Consider the following 16,152-nt stretch of genomic DNA (forward strand, 5'->3'; position numbering starts at 1 on the left):
GTCCAGAGATCTAATGCTCATGCTCAACTTTCTCTAACTACATTTGCAGCTTCAGGCTCAGCCCTTCCCCAGCCTGGCTGTGCTTCTGAGACAACCTTAGAAAGCCCTTTAAATTCCAGATATGCTCGTTTTGTTCATAATTTTGCTAACCTGCTTTTGTCTTTAATTAGTAATCTTATAAAGCATTTGTATGGTGAAAAGACTGACAGACAATATAGAGGGGTTAAAGAAGAAAAACTTAAGCTGAATAAGAATGACAATCATCACCATAGTTCAAGACTCCGCTTCTTTTGCCATGGAAGGGTATATATTGTACAGAAATGTAGAAGTAAGCAGCAAGGTATTGATATGAGTATTGGGGATTTTAGATACCGGAATCAAAAGTGTTCTGAATTCATTCAGAGTATTAATGTCAGTTCAGAGGTTACATAGGATTTCTATGCTATTACATATACATTTTGAAATTAATGGTATGGGTTTATTTTCATAGAGATTTTCAGGCTTGAGATTGTGTCTTATACTTAGTTTTTAAAACAAGGAGAATATTTGTAAAAACTTTTTAGTCATGTGATCAAGTTTATATTTTATAATACTCTTATTAATATTAAATTCATGCTCATGTAGATTTCCTTAGTTTGAATTTCACTGTTTTTTATTGTTCCATGTGTATTTTCTTCTATTCATTTATCTAATTTTAAAAAATTGAGAGATGGTTTTGATTTCATAATACAATGTTAATTCTAGGAGTATTGTGCTCCCATATTCTGAGTTGTTTGTTTTTGTTATTTTTTCTCAACTGATTATTTGATCAAACTCTTTAAAGCATTTCCCTGGCAAATTGTTTGCCATGGCAAGTGTAAATTGATTCTAGGAGTATTATTTTTGATAAGCATATTCCAAAAAAAAAAAGAGAGGAACATTTGTAAAAGTTGTCTTTGAGATTGTGTTGTGCTTTAACTTGTATTCAAATATGTTCTGATTTTTCACAAAAGTAATTGTATACTAAGTAAAAAAAAGGGGTATTATTTGAAATTGTTGCATAATTATATATTATATTCTGAGTCAAGATATATTCACATTTTTTGCAATCATTTATTATCCTCAATTTTTAAATCCATATGAGACTTGGATTATGGGAATTTATCATTTAAGACATTAATTGCCTTTATTCTGAGTTATCAGATGCCAGTTGGCCAAGATGCCATCCAATCACAAGAGGAATACATGCAAGAGCAGACACTGAACTGTCACATGAGGGGAGACATGCATGAAGTCAAGGTATGGCCGAGGGAACGGCTTTTGACTAATGTTGAGGTTGGATTCTCTTGGTTTAATATTTTATTTTATTTTTCCCCACAATATTGTACAGATGGCTGGAAGTATTCATCCCACCCATCTCATTTCTACACCTGGCTTCTATGCTCCCTCCTATATGCCTGATGCCATGGACATCTCAATCCCATGTATCTGATTAAGTCTGACTCAGTTTCCTCCAATATGTTTGGTGGCATGGACATATATTCCATCCACCTATTTTAGACCTGGCATACTGCATGGGCAGTATATATTGCTCAAGTGTGGGAATGCTCATATCCCATCATTTCTCTGTTCTTTTATGGTAACCCCCATAATTATCTCAGGTGTCATGATAAATAACAGTGTTGAATTTGGCCTTGACATCTGTTACCAATTATATTAGATTTTCTAATTTCTCATAATGGCATGAGGATAATTAGGCAGATGATGCAAAAAGTGATGAAACAAAGATAAAAATTATTTTTATTAATTAATATTGCAGCAATTGTCTTCTCAATTACCCTCCATAAGGGGGGACTATAGTAATATTATAATTTTAAAGAATGTTTCAATTTTTGTTTTATTATATGTTTCATGTGTAACAACTAAGATTCTGAATTCCCTTAGACATGTTTTTGAGAACTTTCATTGTTTGATTTGATTATTGACAAAGCTATTTTAAAGTTGTGTTAAGCTCAATTTTGTAGGAAATTTTCCTGGCTGATTACCAGCATCCACACATCAACCCCTGAAAAGACTTCCATTCCACGACTACACCTAGAGGACATCTGAGAAAAGACTTTCAGAGACTTTAAATGAACAGTTTTGATTTGTTGTTTTTGTTGTTTTTTTTTCTCTTTCTGTTATAATATACACCATCTGTAACGTGTATTCTCTGCAGAGGCCCTCCCTTTGCAAGACTAATGTCAAAGCGTCAGTTCATGAGGACAAAAAAAAATCGCCCCTCTGGACAAAACTTTCCTCTCTTCCTTTTCTATATTGTTGTTCACATATTATTAGTTAGCAATAGTTATCATATTGTTTTTACTGTTCCGTCAAGGAAACATTTTGTTTCTTGAGGAACAACAGGGGGGACTGTAACGATTGGAATAACGCCACCTGCTGGATACTTACTGTAAAAGAGTTCTGCCCATGAAGCGAAGGTCTCTGAGGGCAAGACCAGGCATCAGGAAGTGACGCAGACTAGTGGGAGGAGGAAGGAAGAGACTGGCGCTCAGTCTCTTTCTTTTTCCTGAGGACGCTGGCGGAGAAGGGAGCTAGAAATGTGCTCTCCCTTTAATAGATAGGAATCTAGGCCTTTCTCTCTCTCTTTACCAAATTCTTATTCTCCTTAATAAATGCTTAAAAACCTAACTCTTGCTAAAGCTTATAATTTATTGGCGACCACTCATTAGATATTTTAGACAGACTAGCTAGAATTTTAGCCCTTAACAAGAGTGAACCACCAAGTGTTCAGGAAGCAGAGTTCAGGCCAGATTTTGAGATCCATTTGCACAATCTTGAATGATGTTTAGGGCCTAACCTAAACAGATTGATCAAGCAGCCAAAATGCCAGGCCCTACAACAGGGCAATACTCATGCTGCACCTTGAAAGGTAGAAGTGAACTAGGTGGGGCAAAAGATGGGTAGAAATGACTTTCAGTAAATATAGCCCTTTTCAGTTTTCAACATTGCAACATAGCATTTGACAAGTATTTAACATTAAGCTTTATAGGCAGTAAGTGCCCAATAAATATTTGTTAGTTGTATATATGACTGACATTACTTTTCAGAATGAAATACTTTTCAGATAATTGAATTGGAAAGCACACAAGTTTTGAAACAGACAATCTGGGCTGGAATCTTGGCTCTATCATCTACCAGCCATATGACTACAGGCAAGCCTCTTCACCACTATGAACCAATTCAATTGAATTCAAGAAACATTTAAGTGGGTCTTATGTGTTGATCACAAAAGCAAGGTGAAAAGAGGGATGAGAAGGTGGATCATGTTTTGTGAAGTCCAAAACAAGCATAAATGCTGATGGAAAGAGAAGAGGTAAACAATGTTTCCAGTGTTTCTTACTTAAAATGAATAAAATAATTCTTGGGTAGGTAAAATATTACCACTGAAGGTATGTATATATTGAATTATGTACAAGATATCCCGAAAATCTTAATGTATTTTTGCATTTTTCTTTTCTTTTTTTTGGTAAGGCAATTGGGGTTTAGTGACTTGCCCAGGGTCACCCAGCTAGTAAGTGTCAAATGTCTGAGGCTGGATTTGAACTCAGGTCCTCATGACTCCAGGGCTAGTGCTCTATCCACTGCACCACCTGGCTGCCCCTTCTTAATGTATTTTTAAGCTTTACTAACTTCAGCAGTATAAATGATACAAAATTTTTTAAAAAAAGGTTAATTATTTTAATATCTTAAAATATTGATGCTTCCTATTCCAAATCATCTACTCTAGTAATTCTGAAGTCTGATATTAATATATTGGTATTTTTTTTTTACCAACAACCTTGGCCATTAATTACATGAGCTAAAAAATGATTAGTTGAGGTCCCTGTAAAAGCAGACCATAATGAACTTAAATTGTTACTACTGGTCTAGGCAAAATGTCCCAGTAGTATAGTTGAGGCCCTATCTAAGCCTAAGAAAAAAAGAAATGGGAAATTCTTTGGCATATGTCACTTTATTGGTATATCAGTATGCTTTTAAGGCCAAAGCTTATGGAGGGCGTCCCCTAGCATATACACCTTTTGAGCACTTACAAATTGATTATATTACTATGCCAACCCCCACTGACTTTACCTCATTTGCCTGAGATAAATTAAGGTAAAAGTTAAGTAGGGGAGATTTATGATCTAATATCCAATTTTATTCTCACATAACCTCTTTTTTTCCATTTCTCCCTCTTTCTCACTCATCATGATTGCATCCTGACAATTCACAACTATCTGTTCTTCTGGTTTCTCACCTCATTCTGATTCTGTTTAACTACAGATCAAGATTGATTTTGAAGGGAATAGCTATCACATTTTCTCCTAGTCTCCTGTGTACCTTGCAAAATGCTTTACAAATAGTAAATGCTTAATAAATGCTTATTTAGGGGCAGCTAACAGGCACAGTGGACAATAGAGCACTTGCCCTAGAGTCAGGAGGATCTAAATTGAAATCTGGCCTTGGACACTTCTAGCTGAAGTCACCTAACCCTGACTGCCTTACAACATAAATAAATAAACAAATGCTTATTGAATAGAATCTTCTATTAATGTCAAGGGTTTCAATATCTTTCCAGTCACCCATACTTGCACTTCATTGTCATCCTTCACTGCGCTCTCACTCATCTGACACATTAAATCATTTTGCCCTCTCTGCTTTCACAATATCTTTTGTATAAGGCTCCTACCCACTCACCCATACAGCTACAACCCTGGTTCAGGCCCTGGTCATCTCTCACTTGGACTACTGCAAAAAAACCTTCCACCTGGTCTCCTTGCCTCAAGTCTCACCCCATTCCAATTTATCTTCCACTAACCTGCCTCACAGGGACACCCTGGAATCCCTTCCTGGTAATGAGCTATAACATCTTTGCCCTCCTAGGCCACTCCCAGCAGCTGCTCTCTTGCTGACAAGGATTCTAGCACCCTTCCTCTTCTGCTTAGAACCCCTCACACTTGCTATGGGTGACGTCAGGATCCCTTCCTAGCAGCTCAAAATTCTGCACTCCTCTTCCAACTTACCCAGAACCCATCCTCAGTAAGAAGCCTCTCAGTTTCCCCTACCCCAACCCTATGGCCTACCCCTCACCTCTGACATGAGAACTGAGATTGGTTCAGCAGTCCCTTGGAGTTCCTAACATCCCTCAGTCACACCGACCCCTTTCTCCAGGCAGTGGCCCTGAGGACTCTAAGACCCTGCACAGAAGCTGGGGGCTCCGTGGACACACTGAGATCTCCACAGCAGCCTTACCTTTACCTTCCTATCCTGCCTGCCCAGCCCTAGCTACCCTTGCCTAGCAGTTCCAAGCTCCACCCAACTCAAAACCCCAACCCCAGTAGCTTGGAGCAATCCCACCCAACTACCCATTGACAGGAACTGTAAGACCTCTCCATAGCCAACCTAAAGGGCCCCAGGCATCCATCCCCAGCAGCCACTTGACAACCATTCATTTACTGACATGGAACCCGGACCCCAAAGTCCTCCTGCTACAATCCCCATACTCACCCGCCCTCTGAAAAGGATACCACAAATAATACTCTATTTTAAACTGGGACTTTGCTTCTTTCCAGCACATAAGGAGGCTTAGAGAGGAGGAGCCTACATATTCAGGTTACACCAGCATGATCCCTGGGAACAAAATCTTAATATCTGCTTCCAGGGTCCCTACCTGCTTACAGCAACATCACTGGTACCTGGAGAAGCTTCTGGGAGTTTGTCAAGATCCAGTTCATGATTCCTTTCTAGAAATGGTTAGGCCTGGATTGAAAACTTGGACTTGACTGGTAATACATATCAACTCCAGGTGTAAAGCTTTTGATAACTCACTCGCTGATCATGTGCCCATCATATGGCTGATTACAGACCTATCAAGAGATAATCTGGAGCACAGCTCCAGTTTGTATAAGGGTAAAGGTCCTTTTATGGGGTGCAAAAGCTAGTTCCTTAACATTCTCTAGCTGGAGCCAGACCAGGGAGGTAACAGAAGTAGCAGCTGAAAATCCAAATTCATCCGGCTGAGATGGGCCAGATGCTTCTTCCCATAGCTGCTCTGACTCACTATCAAGAACTCCGACATCTGTCTTGGGCATTTCTAAGTTCCCCGCACTTTATAAAGGGGACTCTGAAATATCTTCATGGCTGTTTGAAGCCTTCCCCACCAGGACTGAACCTTAGCAACCAGGAGCTCCGCCCCCAACTGCACGTGATGAGACTGTGTGATCAGCAGCCCCTTGAAGCATTAACAAACTAATTGAGACCCACTGACCCTTTTTCCGGGCTGGGGGTGGGGGGTGGGAGTGGGGCCTGGGGTGGTGGCTCAGAGGCCTGTCGAATTCCTAACATGGACTTTGGTATCTGAGCTCAGAAGTTATGATACCTGCCCAATGGTTGAGTCTTTGGGTAGCAGCCCTATCTGGGACAGCCTCAGCAGCCCCAATGGTCCACCCTGCTGCAGAATTCTTCATCAGTTGAACTGCCCGTCTGTTGATTGGGACCCTAGGACTCCAAAATGGAAACCTAAGCAAGAACCAGGAACCCAAATCGGTTCATCCCCCTGAGAAATCTCTGTCATGTATTCTTAAATCAGGAATGCATAAAGAATACCTATGCAGAATCTCTGCCTGTGTAAAGGCTACTAGGAGATACAGTTCAGGGACTCATAAAACCCCAGTGCTCCTACCATTTCAGTGTTTATAGTTGTTTGTCATTCTACTCTGTGTTCACATTTCAAATATTTTAAATAATTGAAGATACATCAAATTTTCAAAATTTCCTTATCCTAGAATTCAATATGGAGACTATATGAATAATTATAGACTGTATAAATACTATATGAAATCAGATATACTGAATGATATATGGACAAAACTAAAAACAATTATAACAGGGTAATTTCTATGAATTTAAATATTTTTATTCACTATTTCCATAAAAGCCTTACTCTTATATGTGATTTTTTTAGAGATGAAATGTGTATATCAGTTATACAAAGATTAGCAGGTTCTACAGAATTTTAAGGGTTTTAAGGACAATACTAACAACAGAATATATATTTTCTCAAGGACCATATCAGCCAAGGAGGGAGAGGTTCATCACCAGTAGCCTTACCAACAAAATACTGATTCTTTGGATAAAAGTTGTCGAATATTAAAATATAGCTTTTGTATCTGCCTGCCTCCTACAAACAGATCAGAGAAATTACAATGAACCAGATCAGAGAACATGATATATCTACCTGTCTCCTACAAACAGATCAGGGAAATAATGTTTAATTTCTCTTACAAATCAGAGACAGACAAAAAAACAAAACATACCTGTCCACCTATGAAAATAGAGACAGACAGAAAAAAACAAATGTCAATTTGATATTTTATTGTCACTCCTAAGAGAAAAGCTCAGAGGACTCCCCATTTCTGAGGGTATATAAGGTTTTAGTCCACTGTTTATAAGACATTGTCAGTTTCAATAGTATTATACAGAAATCAACCCAGAAGCAAAAAAGAAGTTTAACAATTTCAGTTATAACAAGTATGGGGGAAATACAGAAGCATCATGATAATAATACAGGAATCCAAAAAAGTGTTTGGTAAAGATAAGGATGCCCAGATGTTTGTGTTAGTTCCTTTATCTGAAATTTTGCTTTTATCTGTTTTCTTTCACAACCTGGATAATGTGGAAATGTTTTGCATGATTACTCATGTATAACTTGTATTGAGTTGCTTGAGTTCTTGGGGTGGGGAGGGAGGGAGGAAGAGAATTTTGAACACAAAGTTTTAAAGAATTGATGTCAAAATTTGTTTTTACATGTAATTTGGGAAAAAAAAAGTTCTAAAAAAAAAGAACAGGCCACTTTTCAAAATATGGCAGCCCATGTCACAAAGAAAAATCACAAATGGCCCTTAAAACTTTTCATAACCCTTATGATTCTGTAGTGATATTGGTAAAATGTCATGAGAAAGGCAATGGTTATTAAGACTCATCCTTTTTAAAAAAAATGACATTTTTACTGTATTTTGTCTTTGTTTATAAATGTGGGTATTCATGTTAATGATGTAGATTGATGACACATTTATGACTGCATTACTGCATGATTCTTATCCATACCTTTCCCAAGGTTCACAACAGTGAGTCCACCCAATGTGGTGGGGTCCTTCATTGCAATCTCCTGACAACACAATGTGACTGTCCATTAGTTATTCCGTATTTTCATCATTCGAATTCCTACTAAAGCTCCCACCACTGAGCCCTACCCTGTAACAAAGAAAAAAAAGTTAAGCAAAAAAAAAAAGCATACCAATTCCATCTAAAAGGAAAAGATATAACATTAATTTAACTTAGTATTATAAAAGTGAGATCCTTTTCTCATTATGAATAAAAACAGTTGTCACAAGAAATTTGTAGCTAAATGGGAGAATGGCTCTAATGTTCCCCTTGGGGAGGAAAAAAAAAAGAGTTGATGAAGATAAGTTCTTTGTATAATCAAAGGTAACAAGAAGGCATTATAATGGATGTTTTTACCATCCAGTTTTGCTCTGTTCATTCACAAAGCAGACAGCATGAAGATAATCATAACATATACATAAACATCTATTTTAAGAGATGAAGAGGTATAGGAAATTCAGGAAGACCTGAACAAGCTCCTCCAAACCTAGCCTTGATTCTCAGTGACTTTAATGAGATAGTAAGAATAAAGGAGGGCAATGAACAGATATTGGGGGGAAATGGTATAGAATTCAGAAGTGAAAGAAACCAAAGTTATGTAGGCTACTCAGAAGCCACAAAGCTGGTCATATATACTTTTTTCAGTAAGACATCTGGAATATATGGCATATGATAATCATTAAATGATATCACTCTAAATAAAATTGAATATTTTATAAGATTAAAGAAGCAGAAGCCTTGTGTGTTTGATAGAAAGCTAGCCTTGGATCAATGATACCTGGATTCGGTCTTCACTTATGACACATGTAGTCTATGTTACCTTAGAAAAGTCACAACCTCTCAGTGGTCTAAGAAATTATCTAAAACCCTAAGCTGCCAGGAAAGTATCAATGTATATTGGTTGATGGAACTTGAAACTATCTGCCACCATTTCTTGTAGAAAATCAACCAATGTAAAGAATCACTATAAAAAAGGAAACCAAAAGAGCCCAGAAATTTCAGTCAACACTTTATTGCTTTGTCATTTGCAGAGATATGCTATCCAAAGGCAAAACTGTTTTAGAATACAGACTTAGTGTGCAATCAAGACTAGGAGGAAAGCAAAAAGCTTGGAAACAATTTTTATAGACAGTTTTTTCTGATAAAGGCCTCATTTCCAATATATATAGAGAACTGAAACAAATTTATAAGAACACAAATTATTCCCCAATTGAGAAATTGTGAAAGCATATGAACAGGCAGTTTTCTGATGAAGAAATCAAAAATAACTATAGTCATATCAAAAAATGCTCTAAATCACTATTGATTAGAGAAATGAAAATTAAAAGAAATCTGAGGTACCAACTCACACCTATCAGATTGGCCAATATAACAAAAAAGAAAAATGATAAATGTTAGAGAAGATGTGGGTAAATTGGAATTGTTAGTGGAGTTGTGGACTGATCCAACCATTCTAAAGAGCAATTTGGAAGTATGCCCAAAGGGCTCCAAAACTGTGCATACCCTTTGACTCAGCAATATCTATTTCCCAAAGAGATTATGAAAAATGAAAAGAAACCACATGTACAAAATTATTTATAGCAACTCTTTTTGTGGTGTCAAAGAATCAGAAATTGAGGGGATGCCCATCAATTGGGGAATGGCTCAACAAGTTGTAGTATATGAATATGTGGTATATAAATGGAATACTATTGTGCTATAAGAAATGGTGAGCAGGCAGATTTCAGAAAAAACTGGAAAAATTTACATAAACTGATGCTGAGTAAAATGAGCAAAATCAGAAGCACATTGTACACAGTAACAGAAGCATTGTGTAATGATCTACTATGAAAGACTTAGCACTTCTCAGCCAAACAATAATCCAAGGAAATTCCAAAAGAATTATGATGGAAAATGCTGTCCACATTCAGGAAAAGAACTATGGAATCTGAATGCAAATTGTAGTATACTATTTTCACTTTATTTTTTTCTTTCTTGTGATTTTTCCCTTTTGTTCTGATTCTTCTTTTACAACATGACTAATATGAAAATAATATACATTAGTTATAAATATATAATTTATATATATGTATATATATAATCATGATATACATATTTCCATATATTATGAAAGAGTGACAATAGACACAAATATGGAGCAAATTTGTCAGAATGTGTGATAATCATATTAAAAGTCAACAAATTATTTTAAAAATCAATATGAGTGAAACAAACATACTTGGACTCTAAGAAATTTAGCTCTCCATAGATGAAAACAGAAAAAAAAAACTAGACAAATACATTCAGGAAATTTGTGTTATTGTCACCACTATTTTGATAGTATTGAGATATCAACTTTCAAAATATTTGAAAGAGAGGAAGCTATCAAAAGATGACTTGAGATGGGGTCATAGAACACATTAACTGTACTATTATAAAATAAAAAGTGATTGAGAGTGTCATCCAGGCAAAGCCTACCTCTCACAAAGAGAGGAGTGCAAGTTAATTTGTTTTTTGTGTTTTTGTTTGTTTGTTTGTTTTTGCCGGGCAATGGGGATTAAGTGACCTGCTTAGGGTTACAAAGCTAGTAAGTGTCAAGTGTCTGAGGCCGGATTTGAACTCAGGTACTCCTGAATCCAGGGCTGGTGCTTTATCCACTGTGCCACCTAGCTGCCCCATTCCAATTTAATTTAAAAGCAGAAAAGTTTTATTAGAAGGAAAAGTAGATGTGTGCTGGGACAACCAGGTAATGGAACCCATAGCTTAGGAGAGGCAGGGACAATTAATGGAAGAAGATCAGGGAGAGATTAAGATAGAGAGTGGACAGTCTTTTCCAGAAACAGGGGGGGACACAGAAGTAGGATATTTTGTAGCAACAGTTTAACACAATTCTGGCTTAAGCCAGTCCAAAGTGCACAACTCAACAACAGCAGCCAGAGAAGAGGACCTATGATTCTGACTCACAAAGAGACACATAAACTCACACAGAAAGTCAGTTGGAGATAAAAACTCAAACATTATAAGGAAAGAACTATTTGTGATACAAGGATACAAAGTTTTGGCAAAATTTTCTATCTATGGAATCATAGGTTGCCATTTTTTGAGTTCTCTTGATAGCATTATGAAATGAAATATATTATAACTTTCTTTTTAGCCACATGTTTATTTATTTTTTTTTATTATCCTTTGGTTGTTTTCCTATCTGTAATAGTCCACTGACAGTCCAAATACTTATGGAAGAGATTGAACAGTATCAGCTTCTTACTTGGTAATAGTCACCTACAAAGTCAGAGTGGAGGTTGCTAGGAGAATCTTCAGTGTACAGATAGTCCATCTAAAAATAACAGCTAGATACAATGTTGAGCTCAAAGGGTATGTGTGTATGTGGGTGTGTGTGTCTGTGTGTATTTTTCTATCTAAAAGTATCTGAGTTCTAAACTGAACAACTGTTCACCCCTAACACCCTCATATGGATTCTGAAGCTTGCATCAGAATGTAAATCAGCAGATGGGATGATAGGACTGGAGACAACAATTATGGTTGGAACAGGATTGGAAACATCTCTTACCCTCCGTTTAATGTTCAGCTGAGATGGTGACCACAGACCATGTAATCCAAGAAAACTGAGTTAGGATGTGTAATGATTGGAATGACGCCACCTACTGGAGACTTGCTGTGGAGAGCTCCACCATGAGGAAAATGCCTCAGAGGCATTGTGGCTTTTCCTTGGCGTCAGGAAATGACGCTTGCTCATGGGTGCTGTCTATCAAGTCTACCAGCCAATCAACTGGAGGAGCCTCCTATGGTCTGGGAGGAGACAGGAAGGAGGAAAGGGAGCCTGCGCAGAGAGCGCGGGCCCTTTTGGCTTCCGGACTTGATGGTGGTGGCGGCAGAGGACTTCACAGGAGATTTGAGGAAAGATAGGAATGCCAGACTGTTAGAATTCTGTTCTCAATCTTTTTCTTTCTATTTTCCAATAAACCCTTAAAAACCTAAACTCGTTTTATCAGTGATTTTTAGTCAGTTTCCCCCAAACTGGGGGAACACATTAGAATCCACATTTAGAATCTTAAATTACACAGATGGATTGAGTGGAGTGAATGAATTGACTTGTTTACCCAAGGTCACAGAGGTAATTTGACAGCAGGGATAGCACCTGAACCCAGGGACTTTGGTTATAGAGCCACAGCTTGGAAAAGACCTTAAAGGTATCTAGTAAAGAGATAATTGAACTTGACTTCCATCAGTTACTGGAAGAAGATGAGCTTATCCCTCTTCTGATACAAGAACATACTCAGCTACTCATATGGATTGCCTTAGGTCAGGAATATTACAAACAAGGAAAATCAGAAGATTTTATGAAATTGTTCAAAGTAGCACAAATACATGACAACCTGTATTATAGAAACCATGAAAAAGATGATTTCCTTAGATACATTGGCAGGCTGCTATGTACAAAAGATCAGGAAAGAAAAAAAAAAGCACAAGAAGGAACTCACCCCACAGGCAATCTTGCTATATATGATGGCTAACAAAATTATCATGTATATGTAATCAGAACCATTTTGGGAGGAGTGGTACATGGAGCCTGTTTTTATCTATTGCAAGATGACAAAGGGGACCAGGCTGATGCGGTTTCATTTTGTACCAGCCCTTCTGGGTAAAGCTTATTTTTCATTTAATAAGAAAGATTATAGAGAAGCCCTTGAATACTATAAAAAACCACTATGTACCTACCTAGGATGACCAGTAGAAGTCCACCTAGGAATGAGACATTGCTTTCTGAAACTGAGCAAACTGGAAAAAGTTCCTATGGCATTTGGCAGGGCCCTGGCACTCAACTCCAAATTGTAGGAACATTAGTTGGATTGGCTGTCTTACACTCAATAAAGAAGGTAACTCTACCAAGAATGACATCTATTTTCTTTATTGAGCTTATACAATTGATCCTAGCAATTCTATGGTACTAAGCCACTTGGCAAGTCATTTTTTTCAAAAAGGATAATAAAAGTCTTTTTTTTTCAAAAAGGATTACTAAAAAACCTTGCACTTGACTCTCCATGCTCTCCAGAACACAGAGGTAGAAGCTAATACAGGCAGAAAGTTGTTATTAACTGGCTGGGTCGTTCTGTATTCAGAAAGACTATGACCAAGTCACTAAATGTTTCTCATCCTCTTTTATACTACTGTCCTTTTTTTTGGTTTGTGTCAAATGTATATTTACCAAGGTGACAAGAATCCATCTCAATGCTTTGAAAAAAGTTTTGAAAGCTTATCTTAATTATGAAACAATGAAAAAATTTTGTTCTTTCTCTGGAACCTCAGAAAATCAAGACAAAGAAGACATTTCCAAGGGCTACTTGAGGAAAAACACTGATCACTATCCTGTTGATGTCAAGGTGTGGATAGAATTGGCACAAATACTAGAACAGACGGACATACGGGAAATACCATGTCAGTTTGAAGAACAGAGACCCACATCTTATAGGATAGGTGTAAATAATCCTACCAGAGATTTTATTTAACAAAGGCATGCAACATTTTAGGTTCAGAAACTTAAGTGAGGCAAAGAAATTTGGGAAGGCCTATTTGGATCCTGCCAATGCAGACACTTAACGTGAAAAGAATTACTATAATGCCATCTCAGCCTCCAATGTGGCCAGGCTTTATGAGGCAATGTGTAAATTCCAGGAAGCAAGAAAGCTGAATAGCTTTTACATTATCAGATTATCCTAATTATGTAGGTTGGTATTAGTGCTTAGGAACATTGAGTAAAAATAAGAGAGATTTTTTAAGACTTAAGATTGGTTTTAAGAAGCCCTTCAGATTAATCAGGATCATTCAGATGTTTGGTCTCCAATTGGCATTTTTCATTTGACCAAGCAAGAAGGAGGTCCAGGACAGAAGAAATTTAAAAGAATATTAACTCAACAATACACTCAAAATGACATATACTCCATGCTGGCCCTTGGTGGCTTGGTGACAAACTTTGCATCACCCCACCAGAGCCCTAAGAAAGAAAAGCAACATCACAATAGTGCTTTAGTCATTAGCAAACAAATCCTCAGATATAATCATAAGAACCTCTACATAGCCATTGGCATAGTTCTTGTGCTGGCCCTCAAAGGATATTTCCCTGAAGTTCATAATTTATTTGCCCTAATACGAGAGGCAATCACAGATTTCAATGATGTGTGACTAAACAGCACACATCTACATGGATCACAAGCAATATATCAGTGCTGTTCAGATGTACTAAAACTTCCCCTGAAAGTTCTATAAACACTAGAACCTGGACATCATCCTATGTTTGGCCTTATCCTTCTTTAAGCGATGCAAGCTGTAGGAGTTGAAACAGAATTTGCTAAAGGTTACACATGTGGCACCCAGAAATACAGGTCTCATGTTCAATGTGGCTCAGGGACTTCAGAGACTATTTCTGTCCTCAAGGATGAGAAAAGTAATCTCAAGGAGGTGCTTAATGTGGTTACACAACTGGAACTTGCCCACTGGTATTTTAGTTACTTGAGTAACATAGGAGGGGAAAAAATGAGATTGACTTGGGCCTTGCTGCTAGAGAAGCCAAGCAGTGCTAAGCCAGGCTCAATACCACATGGCCCACACACATAAACAGACAGTTGTGGCTAAATAGCATCAAGAAAGAGAAATGATATTGCTGAAGAAATAAGCAGAGAAGTGTCTTTGAGAGAAAGAATGATAGAAGAAAATCCTTGTGAGCCCACCATGTGGAGAAGATGAAGAACATTTTGATGACTGCCTCTTTATAGTAAAGCTTCAGATTCCACCTTCCTGTGCATTTTTTTCATTATTTCCCTCAATATTCTTGACCTTTTGTTTTTTCCAGATGAATGTTATTATTTTTTCTAGCTCTATAAAATAATTTTCAGGTAGTCTGATTGGTATGGTACTGAATAAGTAAATTAAATTAGGTAGAATTGTCATTTTTATTATATTACCTCGGCCTGTAAATGAGTAGTTGATATTTTCCCAATTATTTAGATCTGATTTGATTTGTGTGAAAAGTGTTTTGTAATTGTGTTCATAGAGTTCCTGGGTTTGTCTTGGGAAGTAGACTCCCAAGTATTTTATATTGTCTACCATTACTTTAAATAGAATTTCTTTTTCTATCTCTTCCTGCTGGACTTTGTTGGGTATGTATAGAAATGCTGATGATTTATGTGGATTTATTTTATATCCTGCTACTTTGCTAAAGTTGTTAATTGTTTCAAGTAATTTTTGAATTGATTCTCTAGGATTCTCTAAGTATACCATCATATCATCTGCAAAGAGTGATAATTTTGTTTCCTCCTTGCCTATTCTATTTCCTTTAATTCCTTTTCTTCTCTGTTTGCTAAAGGTAACATTTCTAGAACAATATTAAATAATGGAGGTGATAATGGACATCACTATTTCACCACTGATCTTATTGAGAATGCCTATAACTTATCTCTATTACATATAATGCTTGCTGATGGTTTTAGGTAGATACTGCTTATTATTTTAAGGAAAGCACCACCTATTCCTAAGCACTCTAGTTTTTTTTTTTAATTAGGAATGGGTGCTGTATTGTGTCAAAAGATTTCTCTGCATCTATTGAAATAATCATATGATTTGGGTTAGTTTTCTTATTGATATGGTTGATTATGTTAATAATTTTCCTAATGTTGAACCAGCCCTACATTCCTGGTATAAATGCTACCTCATCATAGTGTATTATTCTGGTGATCACTTGCTGTAATCTCCTTGCTAATATCTTATTTAAGATTTTTGCATCAATATTCATTAGGGTAATTGGTCTATAATTTTCTTTATCTGTTTTTGCTCTGCCTGTTTTTGGTATCACCACCATATTTGTATCATAAAACGAATTTGGTAGAACTCCTTCTTTACCTATTTTTTGAAATAATTTGAATATTGGAATTAATTGTTCTTTAAATGTTTGGTAGAATTCACTTGCAAACCCATTGG

General features: G+C 36.9%; 1 pseudogene; it reads left to right on the forward strand.

Annotated features, from left to right (window-relative positions):
• LOC122747020 overlaps positions 1-14,815 on the forward strand; it is a 31,990-nt pseudogene extending 17,175 nt beyond the window's left edge.
• The last annotated feature ends 1,337 nt before the right edge of the window (positions 14,816-16,152 follow it).

This window comes from Dromiciops gliroides, chromosome 1 (genome assembly GCF_019393635.1).
Source record: "Dromiciops gliroides isolate mDroGli1 chromosome 1, mDroGli1.pri, whole genome shotgun sequence".
Classification (NCBI taxonomy): domain Eukaryota; kingdom Metazoa; phylum Chordata; class Mammalia; order Microbiotheria; family Microbiotheriidae; genus Dromiciops; species Dromiciops gliroides.